Source organism: Pseudophryne corroboree, chromosome 5 (assembly GCF_028390025.1).
Source record: "Pseudophryne corroboree isolate aPseCor3 chromosome 5, aPseCor3.hap2, whole genome shotgun sequence".
NCBI lineage: Eukaryota > Metazoa > Chordata > Amphibia > Anura > Myobatrachidae > Pseudophryne > Pseudophryne corroboree.
In genome coordinates, this window is record NC_086448.1 from 501,107,797 (window position 1) to 501,124,230 (window position 16,434).

At 47.3% G+C, this 16,434-nt stretch overlaps 2 protein-coding genes across 7 annotated transcripts in view; one reads left to right on the plus strand and one right to left on the minus strand.

Annotated features, from left to right (window-relative positions):
- LOC134927909 (putative nuclease HARBI1) overlaps positions 1–16,434 on the minus strand; it is a 170,276-nt gene that overhangs the window by 113,230 nt on the left and 40,612 nt on the right. Inside the window, exon 3 of one of the 4 annotated variants that reach the window (XR_010177771.1) lies at positions 6,187–6,412. The exons of the other annotated variants lie outside the window; for them this stretch is intronic. The gene's annotated coding sequence lies outside the window, so the exon portion shown is untranslated. The remainder of the gene's footprint in view (positions 1–6,186; positions 6,413–16,434) is intronic. 4 annotated transcript variants of the gene reach the window in all.
- Positions 1–16,434, plus strand: part of LOC134927911 (pyrimidine-specific ribonucleoside hydrolase RihA-like) — a 210,965-nt gene that overhangs the window by 73,551 nt on the left and 120,980 nt on the right. The gene's annotated exons all lie outside the window — the stretch shown is intronic.

Consider the following 16,434-nt stretch of genomic DNA (forward strand, 5'->3'; position numbering starts at 1 on the left):
GCAGTTTGCTGACACAGTGACCACCAGTATATATAGCAGCACGGTACGGAAGGCCACTGCTGTACCTACCTCTGTGTCGTCAAGTATACTATCCATCTACATTCTATACTTGTGGTGCATTTTAGTTTTGCAGTTTGCTGACACAGTGACCACCAGTATATATAGCAGTACGGTACGGAAGGCCACTGCTGTACCTACCTCTGTGTCGTCAAGTATACTATCCATCTACATTCTATACCTGTGGTGCATTTTAGATTTGCAGTTTGCTGACACAGTGACCACCAGTATATATAGCAGCACGGTACGGAAGGCCACTGCTGTACCTACCTCTGTGTCGTCAAGTATACTATCCATCTACATTCTATACTTGTGGTGCATTTTAGTTTTGCAGTTTGCTGACACAGTGACCACCAGTATATATAGCAGTACGGTACGGAAGGCCACTGCTGTACCTACCTCTGTGTCGTCAAGTATGCTATCCATCTACATTCTATACCTGTGGTGCATTTTAGATTTGCAGTTTGCTGACACAGTGACCACCAGTATATATAGCAGTACGGTACGGAAGGCCACTGCTGTACCTACCTCTGTGTCGTCAAGTATACTATCCATCTAGATTCTATACCTGTGGTGCATTTCAGTTGTGCAGTTTGCTGACACAGTGACCACCAGTATATATAGCAGTACGGTACGGAAGGCCACTGCTGTACCTACCTCTGTGTCGTCAAGTATACTATCCATTTACATTCTATACCTGTGGTGCATTTCAGTTGTGCGCAGTATATATAGTAGTAGGCCATTGCTATTGATACTGGCATATAATTCCACACATTAAAAAATGGAGAACAAAAATGTGGAGGGTAAAATAGGGAAAGATCAAGATCCACTTCCACCTCGTGCTGAAGCTGCTGCCACTAGTCATGGCCGAGACGATGAAATGCCATCAACGTCGTCTGCCAAGGCCGATGCCCAATGTCATAGTAGAGAGCATGTAAAATCCAAAAAACAAAAGTTCAGTAAAATGACCCAAAAATCTAAATTAAAAGCGTCTGAGGAGAAGCGTAAACTTGCCAATATGCCATTTACGACACGGAGTGGCAAGGAACGGCTGAGGTGGCCTATGTTCATGGCTAGTGGTTCAGATTCACATGAGGATGGAAGCACTCATCCTCTCGCTAGAAAAATGAAAAGACTTAAGCTGGCAAAAGCACAGCAAAGAACTGTGCGTTCTTCTAAATCACAAATCCCCAAGGAGAGTCCAATTGTGTCGGTTGCGATGCCTGACCTTCCCAACACTGGATGGGAAGAGCTTGCACCTTCCACCATTTGCACGGCCCCTGCAAGTGCTGAAAGGAGCACCCGCAGTCCAGTTCCTGATGGTCAAATTGAAGATGTCACTGTTGAAGTACACCAGGATGAGGATATGGGTGTTGCTGGCGCTGGGGAGGAAATTGACAAGGAGGATTCTGATGGTGAGGTGGTTTGTTTAAGTCAGGCACCCGGGGAGACACCTGTTGTCCGTGGGACGAATATGGCCATTGACATGCCTGGTCAAAATACAAAAAAAATCAGCTCTTCGGTGTGGAATTATTTCAACACAAATGCGGACAACAGGTGTCAAGCCGTGTGTTGCCTTTGTCAAGCTGTAATAAGTAGGGGTAAGGACGTTAACCACCTAGGAACATCCTCCCTTATACGTCACCTGGACCGCATTCATCAGAAGTCAGTGACAAGTTCAAAAACTTTGGGTGACAGCGGAAGGAGTCCACTGACCACTAAATCCCTTCCTCTTGTAACCAAGCTCCTGCAAACCACACCACCAACTCCCTCAGTGTCAATTTCCTCCTTACACAGGAAAGCCAATAGTCCTGCAGGCCATGTCACTGGCAAGTCTGACAAGTCCTCTCCTGCCTGGGATTCCTCCGATGCACCCTTGAGTGTAACGCCTACTGCTGCTGGCGCTGCTGTTGTTGCTGCTGGGAGTTGATCGTCATCCCAGAGGGAAAGTCGGAAGACCACTTGTACTACTTCCAGTAAGCAATTGACTGTCCAACAGTCCTTTGCGAGGAAGATGAAATATCACAGCAGTCATCCTGCTGCAACGCGGATAACTCAGGCCTTGGCAGCCTGGGCGGTGAGAAACGTGGTTCCGGTATCCACCGTTAATTCAGAGGCAGCTAGAGACTTGATTGAGGTACTGTGTCCCCGGTACCAAAAACCATCTAGGTTCCATTTCTCTAGGCAGGCGATACCGAAAATGTACACAGACCTCAGAAAAAGAGTCACCAGTGTCCTAAAAAATGCAGTTGTACCCAATGTCCACTTAACCACGGACTTGTGGACAAGTGGAGCAGGGCAGACTCAGGACTATATGACTGTGACAGCCCACTGGGTAGATGTATTGCCTCCCGCAGCAAGAACAGCAGCGGCGGCACCAGTAGCAGCATCTCGCAAATGCCAACTCGTTCGTAGGGCAGGCTACGCTTTGTATCACCGCTTTCCATAAGAGGCACACAGCTGACAACCTCTTACGGAAACTGAGGAACATCATCGCAGAATGGCTTACCCAAATTGGACTCTCCTGGGGATTTGTGACATCGGACAATGCCACCAATATTGTGCGTGCATTACATCTGGGCAAATTCCAGCACGTCCCATGTTTTGCACATACATTGAATTTGGTGGTGCAGAATTATTTAAAAAACGACAGGGGCGTGCAAGAGATGCTGTCGGTGGCCCGAAGAATTGCGGGCCACTTTCGGCATTCAGCCACCGCGTGCCGAAGACTGGAGCACCACCAAACATTCCTGAACCTGCCCTGCCATCATCTGAAGCAAGAGGTGGTAACGAGGTGGAATTCAACCCTCTATATGCTTCAGAGGATGGACGAGCAGCAAAAGGCCATTCAAGCCTATATATCTGCCCACGATATAGGCAAAGGAGGGGGAATGCACCTTACTCAAGCGCAGTGGAGAATGATTTCAACGTTGCGCAAGGTTCTGCAACCCTTTGAACTTGCCACACGTGAAGTCAGTTCAGACACTGCCAGCCTGAGTCAGGTCATTCCCCTCATCAGGCTTTTGCAGAAGAAGCTGGAGACATTGAAGGAGGAGCTAAAACAGAGCGATTCCGCTAGGCATGTGGGACTTGTGGATGGAGCCCTTCATTCGCTTAACCAGGATTCACGGGTGGTCAATCTGTTTAAATCAGAGCACTACATTTTGGCCACCGTGCTCGATCCTAGATTTAAAACCTACGTTGTATCTCTCTTTCTGGCAGACACAAGTCTGCAGAGGTTCAAAGACCTGCTGGTGAGAAAATTGTCAAGTCAAGCGGAACGTGACCCATCAACATCTCCTCCTTCACATTCTCCCGCAACTGGGGGTGCGAGGAAAAGGCTAAGAATTCCGAGCCCACCCGCTGGCGGTGATGCAGGGCAGTCTGGAGCGAGTGCTGACATCTGGTCCGGACTGAAGGATCTGCCAACGATTACTGACATGTCGTCTACTGTCACTGCATATGATTCTCTCACCATTGAAAGAATGGTGGAGGATTATATGAGTGACCGCATCTAAGTAGGCACGTCAGACAGTCCGTACGTATACTGGCAGGAAAAAGAGGCAATTTGGAGGCCCTTGCACAAACTGGTTTTATTCTACCTAAGTTGCCCTGCCTCCAGTGTGTTCTCCGAAAGAGTGTTTAGTGCAGCCGCTCACCTTGTCAGCAATCGGCGTACGAGGTTACTTCCAGAAAATGTGGAGAAGATGATGTTCATCAAAATTAATTATAATCAATTCCTCCGTGGAGACATTCACCAGCAGCAATTGCCTCCAGAAAGTACACAGGGACCTGAGATGGTGGATTCCAGTGGGGACGAATTAATAATCTGTGAGGAGGGGGATGTACACAGTGAAAGGGGTGAGGAATCGGAGGATGATGATGAGGTGGACATCTTGCCTCTGTAGAGCCAGTTTGTGCAAGGAGAGATTGATTGCTTCTTTTTTTGGTGGGGGCCCAAACCAACCAGTCATTTCAGTCACAGTCGTGTGGCAGACCCTGTCGCTGAAATGATGGGTTCGTTAAAGTGTGCATGTCCTGTTTATACAACATAAGGGTGGGTGGGAGGGCCCAAGGACAATTCCATCTTGCACCTCTTTTTTCTTTCATTTTTCTTTGCATCATGTGCTGTTTGGGGACAATTTTTTTGAAGTGCCATCCTGTCTGACACTGCAGTGCCACTCCTAGATGGACCAGGTGTTTCTGTCGGCCACTTGGGTTGCTTAGCTTAGTCACACAGCTACCTCATTGCGCCTCTTTTTTTCTTTGCATCATGTGCTGTTTGGGGACTATTTTTTTTGAAGTGCCATCCTGCCTGACACTGCAGTGCCACTCCTAAATGGGCCAGGTGTTTGTGTCGGCCACTTGTGTCGCTTAGCTTAGCCACACAGCGACCCTGGTGCGCCTCTTTTTTTCTTTGCATCATGTGCTGTTTGGGTACAATTTTTTTGAAGTGCCATCCTGTCTGACACTGCAGTGCCACTCCTAGATGGGCCAGGTGTTTGTGTCGGCCACTTGTGTCGCTTAGCTTAGTCACACAGCGACCTTGATGCGCCTCTTTTTTTCTTTGCATCATGTGCTGTTTGGGGACAATTTTTTTGAAGTGCCATCCTGCCTGACACTGCAGTGCCACTCCTAGATGGGCCAGGTGTGTGTGTCGGCCACTTGTGTCGCTTAGCTTAGCCATCCAGTGAACTCGGTGCAAATTTTAGGACTAAAAATAATAGTGTGAGGTGTTCAGAATAGACTGGAAATGAGTGGAAATTATAGTTATTGAGGTTAATAATACTATGGAATCAAAATGACCCCCAAATTCTATGATTTAAGCTGTTTTTTAGGGTTTTTTGAAAAAAACACCCAAATCCAAAACACACCCGAATCCGACAAAAAATTTTCGGTGAGGTTTTGCCAAAACGCGTCCGAATCCAAAACACGGCCGCGGAACCGAATCCAAAACCAAAACACAAAACCCGAAAAATGTCCGGTGCACATCACTAATATTTATGTTCTATGGCCTAATTCAGAGGTGATCGCAGCAGTAAATATGTTAGCAGTTGGGCAAAACCATGGGGGTCATTCCGAGTTGATCGCTCGCTGCCGTTTTTCGCAGCATAGCGATCAGGCTAAAAACCGGCTGTTCTGCGCATGCGTATGGGCCGCAGGGCGCACGCGCCAAGTCATTTTACACAAAACTAAGCAATTTTATACAGGGGCGAGCGACGCTTTTCAGTCGCTCTTCTGATCGGTGTGTGATTAACAGGAAGTGGGTGTTTCTGGGCGGAAACTGACCGTTTTCAGGGAGTGTGCTAAAAAAAAGCAGGCGTGTCAGGCTAAAACGCAGGAGTGGCTGGGGAAACGGGGGAGTGGCTGGCTGAACGCAAGGCGTGTTTGTGACGTGAAAGCAGGAACTAAACGGACTGAGGTGATCGCAATCTAGGAGTAAGTCTGGAGCTACTCAGAAACTGCAGGAAAAGATTTTCGAGCCGTTCTGCTAATCTTTCGTACGCTATTCTGCTAAGCTAAGATACACTCCCAGAGGGCGGCGGCCTGGCGTTTGCAATGCTGCTAAAAGCAGCTAGCGAGCGAACAAGTCGGAATGAGGGCCCATGTGCACTGCAGGGTAGGGGGGGGCAGATATAACATGTGCAGAGAGAGTTGGATTTGGGTTGGTTATTTTGTTTCTGTGCCGGGTAAATACTGGCTGCTTTATTTGTACTGTACACTTCAATTTAGATTTCAGTTTGAACACACCCCACCCAAATCTAACTCTCTCTGCACATGTTATATCTGCCCCCCCCCCCCCCCCCCCCCCCTGTGGTGCACATGGTTTTGCCCATTAGTTAACAAATTTGCTGCAGCGGTCAGATCTGAATTAGGCCCTATGAGTGCCCCAGAAAACATAGCTTTCTTTCATCTTTGTTTTTGCTCACATAATAAAACTGAGGTTGTGTTGTATAATAAAAAGGGTTGTGTTTGTAGAGAAATATACTTCTATGGACTGTTTATGAACTATGGAGATAAAAATGTGTTTGTAATTTTTGTATGTTTGTACAGTATGTTTGTTCATTTTGCATTATGCAAAAACTACTTTATGAATTTGGATCACATTTTCACAGTTGTATAACTTACACTTGTTTGCCCATGCGGGAAATTGTATATCGGCAAGACGGTCCGGACGTTCCGTGAAAGAATGAATCAGCACCGGTCGTCTATCCATTTGGCATATTCTACAGGCAAGACTGATAAACCAGTTGCTGCACATTTCCTGCAACATAAACATCAACCCTCTACCCTGCGTTCCATGATGATCGACTGGGTTCCCCCCTTGCCTAGGGGAGGTGATAGGGATAAGGTGCTGTTAAAGAGAGAAGCATATTGGATTCATTTCTTGGGGACATTATCACCAAAGGGCTTAAATGAACAGAACCCGTTACACATGTTTCTATGATGGTTGTTCAGATTGTTCCTCTGATTAGCCGTAATTTTCATATTTTTTGATAACCCCTAGTTTAACTAGGGTTTATGTATAAATTTATTTTTCTCTTTTTCTCTGACGTCCTAGTGGATGCTGGGAACTCCGTAAGGACCATGGGGAATAGACTGGCTCCGCAGGAGACTGGGCACTCTAAAGAAAAGATTAGGTACTATCTGGTGTGCACTGGCTCCTCCCTCTATGCTCCTCCTCCAGACCTCAGTTAGAATCTGTGCCCGGCCAGAGCTGGGTGCTCCTAGTGGGCTCTCCTGAGCTTACTAGTAAAGAAAGTATTTATTAGGTTTTTAATTTTCAGTGAGCTTCTGCTGGCAACAGACTCACTGCTACGTGGGACTAAGGGGAGAGAAGCAAACCTACCTGCTTGCAGCTAGCTTGTGCTTCTTAGGCTACTGGACACCATTAGCTCCAGAGGGTTCGAACACAGGCACCTGTCCTCGATCGTCCGTTCCCGGAACCGCGCCGCCGTCCCCCTTGCAGAGCCAGAAGAACAGAAGCTTGAAGACGACGAAATCGGCGGCTGAAGACTCCTGTCTTCATTAAGGTAGCGCACAGCACCGCAGCTGTGCGCCATTGCTCCCAGCACACTTACACACTCCGGTCACTGTAGGGTGCAGGGCGCTGGGGGGGGGGGCGCCCTGGGCTGCAATTGAAGTACCTTTTGGCATAAAAACATACATATATACATATACAGTCTAGCACTGTATATATATAAAAAACCCCGCCATTTTTTTACATGGAAAGCGGGACAGAAGCCCGCCACTGAGGGGGCGGGGCCTTCTTCCTCAGCACACCAACGCCATTTTCTCTTCACAGCTCCGCTGGAAGCAGCTCCCCAGGCTCTCCCCTGCAGTATCCAGGTACAAGACGGGTTAAAAAGAGAGGGGGGGCACATAAATTTAGGCGCAAACAATACAAAAAAAGCAGCTATTGGGTAAATCACTTATTAGCAGTGAAAATCCCTGTGTTATATAGCGCTGTGGTGTGTGCTGGCATACTCTCTCTCTGTCTCCCCAAAGGACTTTGTGGGGTCCTGTCCTCAGTCTGAGCATTCCCTGTGTGTGTGCGGTGTGTCGGTACGGCTGTGTCGACATGTTTGATGAGGAAGGTTACGTGGAGGCGGAGCAAGGGCAGATAAGTGTGGTATCGCCCCCGTCGGGGCCGACACCTGATTGGATGGATATGTGGAAGGTCTTAAATGACAATGTAAACTCCTTACATAAAAGGTTTGATGACGCTGCAGCCTTGGGACAGCCGGGGTCTCAGCCCGCGCCTGCCCAGGCGACTCAGAAACCGTCAGGGGCTCATAAACGCCCTCTATCACAGATGCCGACATGGAGTCCGACTCCAGTGTCGACGATGATGAGGCACATTTACAGTCTAAAATGACCAAGGCCATCCGATACATGATTATTGCAATGAAAGATGTATTACACATTTCTGAGAGTAACCCTGTTAATACCAAGAGGGTTTATATGTTTGGGGAGAAAAAGCAACCAGTGACTTTTCCCCCATCTGATGAATTAAATGAATTGTGTGAAGAAGCGTGGAGTTCCCCTGATAAGAAATTAGTGATTTCTAAGAGGTTACTGATGGCGTACCCTTTCCCGCCAACGGACAGGTTACGTTGGGAAACATCCCCTAGGGTGGACAAGGCGCTGACACGCTTATCTAAAAAGGTGGCCCTGCCGTCTCAGGATACGGCCGCCCTTAAGGAGCCTGCGGATAGAAAGCAGGAAGCTATCCTGAAGTCAGTGTATACACACTCTGGTACTCTACTGAGACCTGCTATTGCTTCAGCCTGGATGTGTAGTGCTGTAGCAGCGTGGACAGATACTCTGTTAGACGACATAGATTCCCTCGACAGAGATACTGTTTTGCTAACCCTGGGCCATATCAAAGACGTCGTCTTATATATGCGGGATGCTCAGAGGTACATTTGCCTGCTGGGCTCTAGAATTAATGCTATGTCCATTTCTGCCAGGAGGGTCTTATGGACTCGGCAATGGACAGGAGATGCTGATTCTAAAAAACACATCGAGGTTTTGCCTTATAAGGGTGAGGAATTGTTTGGGGACGGTCTGTCGGACCTCGTGTCTACAGCGACAGCTGGAAAGTCGACTTTCTTGCCTCAGGTTTCCTCACAGCCTAAGAAAGCACCGTATTATCAAATGCAGTCCTTTCGTTCCCAAAAAGGCAAGAGGGTCAGGGGCGCATCCTTTCTTGCAGGGGTAGAGGTAAGAAGCTGCACCATGCAGCCAGTTCCCAGGAACAAAAGTCCTCCCCTGCTTCCACTAAGTCCACCGCATGACGTTGGGGCTCCACAGGCGGAGCCAGGTGCGGTGGGGGCGCGTCTCCGAAACTTCAGCAGCCAGTGGGTTCGCTCACAGGTGGATCTCTGGGCTATACAAATTGTATCTCAGGGATACAAGCTGGAACTCGAAGCGACTCCCCCCCCCCCCCCCCCCCCCCCGCCGTTACCTCAAATCAGCCTTGCCAGCTTCCCCCATGGAAAGGGAGGTAGTGCTGGCGGCAATTCACAAGCTGTACCTCCAGCAAGTGATTGTCAGGGTCCCCCTCCTTCAACAGGGAAGGGGTTACTATTCCACAATGTTTGTGGTACCGAAACCGGACAGTTCGCTGAGACCCATTCTGAATTTAAAGTCCTTGAACACTTATATAAAGAAATTCAAGTTCAAAATGGAATCGCTCAGAGCGGTTATTGCAAGCCTGGAAGAGGGGGATTTTATGGTGTCGCTGGACATCAAAGATGCTTACTTGCATGTCCCCATTTACCCACCTCACCAGGAGTACCTCAGATTTGTGGTTCAGGACTGTCATTACCAATTCCAGACGTTGCCGTTTGGCCTGTCCACGGCACCGAGAATATTTACCAAGGTAATGGCCGAAAGGATGATACTCCTTCGGCAGAAGGGAGTTATAATTATCCCGTACTTGGACGATCTCCTCATAAAGGCGAGGTCCAGGGAGCAGTTGTTGATCAGCGTAGCACTCTCTCAGGAAGTGTTACTACGGCACGGCTGGATTCTGAATGTTCCAAAGTCGCAGCTGATTCCTACGACGCGTCTGCTTTTCCTGGGCATGATTCTGGACACAGAACAGAAGAAGGTGTTTCTCCCGGTGGGGAAGGCCCAGGAATTAGCATCTCTGGTCAGGGACCTCCTGAAACCAAAACAGGTATCGGTGCATCACTGCACGCGAGTCCTGGGAAAGATGGTGGCTTCATACGAAGCCATTCCCTTCGGCAGGTTCCATGCGAGGATTTTTCAGTGGGATCTGTTGGACAAGTGGTCCGGATCGCATCTTCAGATGCATCGGCTGATCACCCTGTCCCCGAGGGCCAGGGTGTCTCTTCTGTGGTGGCTGCAGAGTGCTCACCTTCTCGAGGGCCGCAGGTTCGGCATACAGGACTGGGTCCTGGTGACCACGGATGCAAGCCTCCGAGGATGGGGGGCAGTCACTCAGGGAAGAAACTTCCAAGGGCTGTGGTCAAGTCTGGAGACTTCTCTACACATAAATATACTGGAATTAAGGGCCATTTACAACGCCCTGAGTCAAGCAGAGCCCCTGCTTCAAAACCGGCCAGTGCTGATTCAGTCAGACAACATCACGGCAGTCGCCCATGTAAACCGCCAGGGCGGCACAAGAAGTAGGATGGCAATGGCGGAAGCCACAAAGATTCTGCGATGGGCGGAGAATCACGTGCAAGCACTGTCAGCAGTGTTCATTCCGAGAATGGACAACTGGGAAGCAGACTTCCTCAGCAGACACGACCTCCACCCGGGAGAGTGGGGACTTCATCAAGAAGTCTTCCAACTGATTGCAAACCGATGGGAACTGCCACAGGTGGACATGATGGCGTCCCGCCTCAACAAAAAGCTAAAAAGATATTGCGCCAGGTCAAGGGACCCTCAGGCGATAGCTGTGGACGCCCTAGTGACACCGTGGGTGTACCAGTCGGTATATGTGTTTCCTCCTCTTCCTCTCATACCAAAAGTACTGAGTATAGTAAGAAAGAGAGGAATAAGAACAATACTCATTGTTCCGGACTGGCCAAGAAGGACTTGGTACCCGGAACTGCAAGAAATACGCACAGAGGACCTATGGCCTCTGCCTCTCAGACAGGACCTGCTGCAACAAGGGCCCTGTCTGTTCCAAGACTTACCGCGGCTGCGTTTGACGGCATGGCGGTTGAACGCCGGATCCTAGCGGAAAAAGGCATTCCGGATGAAGTTATTCCTACGCTGATAAAGGCTAGGAAAGACGTGACAGCAAAGCATTATCACCGTATATGGCGGAAGTATGTTGCTTGGTGTGAGGCCAGGAAGGCCCCTACAGAGGAATTCCAACTGGGTCGTTTCGTGCACTTCCTACAGTCAGGGGTGACTATGGGCCTAAAATTGGGGTCCATAAAGGTCCAGATTTCGGCCCTATCCATTTTCTTTCAAAAAGAACTGGCTTCACTGCCTGAGGTTCAGACGTTTGTTAAGGGAGTGCTGCATATTCAGCCCCCTTTTGTGCCACCAGTGGCACCCTGGGATCTTAACGTTGTGTTGGATTTCCTGAAATCCCACTGGTTTGAGCCACTTAAGACCGTGGAACTAAAGTATCTCACGTGGAAAGTGGTCATGCTGTTGGCCTTAGCATCGGCTAGGCGTGTGTCGGAATTGGCGGCTTTGTCATGTAAAAGCCCATATCTGATCTTCCATATGGACAGGGCAGAATTGAGGACTCGTCCCCAATTTCTCCCAAAGGTGGTGTCATTGTTTCATTTGAACCAACCTATTGTGGTGCCTGCGGCTACTCGGGACTTGGAGGACTCCAAGTTGCTGGACGTAGTCAGGGCTTTGAAAATATATGTAGTGTGGGCTAGACAGTTCTTGTATGTAGACAGTCTCTACAGTGATTGCCTTGTCCCGTCACTTGAAACAAATGTCTTAGAGAATAGGGCAGTCTCTGGAGCCGGATCGATTATTCCGCAATCAACGCGTTTCGCCTGTAAGGCTTCCCCAAGAGGTTTGAACATAGACATGGAGATCGTCCCATTTTTGAAAACATAAATAATAGTATGAATAAAACGGCGGGAGTGACCAGGAAAAAATGATAAATTATAATAAAATGGATGAAAGTACAAAACTATTAAAATTAGAATAAGGAAAGTGGGAACACGACTAAAACTATAGTCATGATCAAGTAAGAATTCCCTTTAAAGATATGAAATAAATAATAAAAAATAAAAATCATAATAAAAATCATAATTAAAGTGATCTCACAGTGTCTATGTTTCATGATTATGAATTTATGTAATGTATTACCCCTTGGGCCTATACAATTGTATAAACTATATGAATTTTATAGATTTTTAGAATTTTATTACAGCACCAGTATACGTTCATCATTCCTATATAACCTCCATATGGAATCACACAGCATCCTTATATACCTACCTTTATATATATATATTTATGTGTTTATTTAATACATTAGGAAAAGGAACAATGTTCATTTATACAGGATAAACCGACTCTACATACTGCCCACGGTAATATCTGTATAATATACCTACCTCTATATATATATTTATGTGTCCATAAAATCACACAGTATCCCACCTTTATATACATACAGATGTAGCCACCTTTACCTTGACTGTTTCTCCGCCGAGACGGGCGTTTAGCCACGCTAAGGCGATAGCTGAGTTTCATCACAGGCAGGCGCGTTGAGACGATCTAGATACTCATCATGCATTACACATCTCCACCACTGTGTCGCTAATGCTCCACTAATCCAGTACTTTCGATCGTACAGTATAGCGGCGGATTGATCTACAGCTCTGGCAATACTGTAGGCGTAACGGGAGGCGGTGGAAAAAGTATGGAGTACTGTACAGTATGTGTATGGAGACGCAACTACAGTAATTGTGTAAAAGGAAGAATGTACAGTACAATGTATAAACACCGTGCTTTTAAAATATATGAGCGTCTGAGTTCGCTAATGCATAATGGGAATGGAGGACTAGCAAATGCGAGCGTCCGAGTCCTCTAAGGCATAAACCAACAGCAATGGGGCGGGGGCCGGGCGCTGTTTGCAGTACTTTCACACATGAAATTGGAAATCTCTCATGAGGCGTCGTGGGCTAGGGGTGAAGGCTCCCACCTCCCTCGCTGGGAGTCCAGGGTTCGAGACCTGATGTGCTTTCTTTCTTTTTTTTTTTTTTTTCTGTAATAATGCACTGTATTATTTTATTTACATTGTAAGACAGTCAATGGAAGGATGCACACAGGTTTCACATAAATCAAAGTACATCTGCAGGAGCGATTCTTTACGCTAAATGCACCTAAACAGCGGGAATGAAATGAGTGTATTCTGACGCTACCAACTGAGCAAAACAGTACTGTAGATCTTCAGCGTTTGTGTATTGCACAGGACCTGAATTTCCTCCCTGTGCAGGCCCCCAGGGGGGAAGGGCGATGGGGGTAGGGGGGAGACGATGGAAAATACTGTGCCTTTGAAATGCAATTACATGAGCGTCCGAGTACACTACGGCATACTGTAAACCAACACCAATGGGAAGGAAGTGCCAACCTTATTTTTAATGTGTTCCCGTGACATTCACTTTAAAAAAAAAAAAAATTCTCTCCAATACAGTACATCCAATGGAAGGATGCACACAGGTTTCACATACTGTAAATCAAAGTACATCTGCAGGAGCGATTCTTTACGCTAAATGCAACCTACAGTACGGTACTGTAAGTGAGCAAAATAGTACTACAGTGGGCGTTTGTGTATTGCACATGACCTGCATTCCCTCCCTGTCTACTGCATGATCTGTGCAGGCTCCCATGGGGGAAGGGCAACAGGCTAGCAGGAGGCGGAGGAAAACACTGTGCTTTACAAATGCGAGCGTCCGAGTCCTCTAAGGCATAAACAAAATGGCCGCCGCCCGTGAACTCCCAGCACGTGGCAGCGCTCGGATATGTAGTGAGATACAGTATGGCATACATTTCACAGTTCAGGGGGCAATGCTGAAGGAGCGTCACAATCCCCTAGCTCAATTACATTGGGATAAGCAAGGTCTATGTACATTACGTTATACCGAGCTGGATCGCTTAGCAACCTGACAAAATGGCCGCCGACCGTGAACTCCCAGCACGTGGCAGCGCTCAAATATGGAGTGAGATACAGTATGGTACAGTCCAGGGGCAATGCTGAAGGAGCGTCACAATCCCCTAGCTCAATTACTAGAGCCATCTTAACAGCAGTGTGGGCCCCTGGACACAGCAATGCACTGGGGCCCCTACCCACTCACCAGCGGAAGGGGTGGGGGGAGCTATCAGCGGCAGCTTTGATGCTCCGCGGGGGATAGGGGGGGTTCTATCTTTCGCTCAGTATGTACAGTAGGACCTGGAGAAATAATTTCTGCTAATTATTCCTTTACTGCACAGATGGGGCAGGAAGGAGAACACTAAACTGTAGAAGGGGGCATTGTGCTGAATGAAGGGGCCCTGGTACATGACTTCCAGGGTGGTAGGGGGTGTTTAATACACAGGGGAGGAGTGGATAATGGAGTGGGCTTAATATTAGTGTTATGGACTGCAATTAGTTTCCTGTATGAAACAGATACAGTACAGTAAATAACCCTCCTTGGAAGTGCATGGGCCCTGTGAGACTTACAGTAGTGTACAGCATAAGGGTCGACTGACATGATGTACAAGCATTACATACAGTACATGTCAGTACTGTATGTAAATTCTTCAATTATTGCCTAACAACAATGCTGCTTACTGTATATTAAATACTGTAGGCCTAGAAATGTGCATCTCAATATAGTAGTTAAAAACACAGGGGCCTATGTGGATAAGCGAGTTCTATGCACACTAAAAATGGCCACCGACCGTGAACCCCCAGCACGTGGCAGCGCTCGGATATGTAGTGAGATACAGTATGGCATACATTTCACAGTTCAGGGGGCAATGCTGAAGGAGCGTCACAATCCCCTAGCTCAATTACATTGGGATAAGCGAGGTCTATGCACATTACGGTATACCGAGCTGGATCGCTTAGCAACCTGACAAAATGGCCGCCGACCGTGAACTCCCAGCACGTGGCAGCGCTCGGATATGTAGTGAGATACAATATGGCATACATTTCACAGTTCAGGGGGCAATGCTGAAGGAGCGTCACAATCCCCTAGCCAAAATACACAGGGGAGGGATAAGCTACTGTAGGATTGCATACAGTATTACGGTACACCGGACTCAATCGCATAGCACACTGTCAAAACGACCACTACCCATGAACCCCCACCTCCTGAACCCCCACCTCGTGGCAGGCAGCAGTTGGGTATGGAATGAGAAATGGCATAAGCTGTGCAGGCTACGGGGCGATGCTGAAGGAGCGTCACAATCCCCTAGCTCAATTACATTGGGATAAGCGAGGTCTATGCACATTACGGTATACCGAGCTGGATCGCTTAGCAACCTGACAACATGGCCGCCGACCGTGAACTCCCAGCACGTGGCAGCGCTCGGATATGGAGTGAGATACAATATGGCATACTGTACATTTCACAGTTCAGGGGGCAATGCTGAAGGAGCGTCACAATCCCCTAGCTCAATACAGTATCTCACGCTTACAGTATCTTACAGTATACGCTTACAGTATCTCTGTGTATTTTGGCTAGGGGATTGTGACGCTCCTTCAGCATCGCCCCGTAGCCTGCACAGCTTATGCCATTTTTCATTCCATACCCAACTGCTGCCTGCCACGAGGTGGGGGTGAATAAAAAAAATAATAAAGTGTCTGAAAAAAACTACAGTAACATGCATTAGTACTTAAGGAATCGAACCCTGGACTCTGAGTATAGGAAGCGAAACACTTCACCACTTCGCCGCAGACAAATGTATAAATCCGTTGGTTTTGATTATGCTGTAATGGCTACGGGATTAAGACGATAACATACTGTAGAAAATTCCTAATCTTGAGAGGCAATAGTGAACTTGTAACACACATCCATTTGCGACAGTGTACACTACTGGTTTTACAGTAGTGTTTTGTCTGCGGGACTCGGACGCTCACATACAGTATTCATAAAGTATTGTAGATGATCATATACTGTATGCTGTACTACTGTATTTGCGTCGGTGTCGTACTGTATATACTGTACAGTACTGTATTAAATAATGCAGCGTAATGAGTACAGTATTTGCTGTATGCAGCGTAATGAGACGCCTTAGTAAAGTAGTCCTTATTATGTATGTCAGTATTGTATTTTACGGGAGACCACACGCATGCGCAGTGGTGATTGTAAAAAGCGACATCTGGTGGCTGATCGCAGGTATTACACGTAAAGGTAACGCCAAACGTCAAATGTCTGTCTCCGTGCGATTAGATAGCCTCTCTGTGGCTAGGCGCGCCTCGCTACGCCACAGTACGCTGCGTATGGTCGAACGGGCCAACCGCCGCGGCCACTCAAGATAAAGGTGGCTACATCTGTATGTATGTGTTTATTTACCACACTAGGAAAAAAAATTAGGTCCATTTTATATAGGCCAAACCAACTCTACATGTTGCCCATGGTGATTTCTGTATAATATACCAACCTTTTTCATATATTTATGGGTTTATTAATAACACTAGGAAAAGGAATAGGGTTTATTTATACAGGCTAAATCGACTCCACATGTTGCCCACGGTGATATTTGTACAATATTGGGAGTGAAATAACATCTAAGTGAATAATATGAGCATACAAGGGCAAAGAAGTTAACTGCACCATCTTTAGTAAGGGCGGAAACTTCAGAACGCAGCAGTATAGGAAATAGTATTTAAACATGAGTTAATTTGTTTTATGTTGTCTAGCGTTT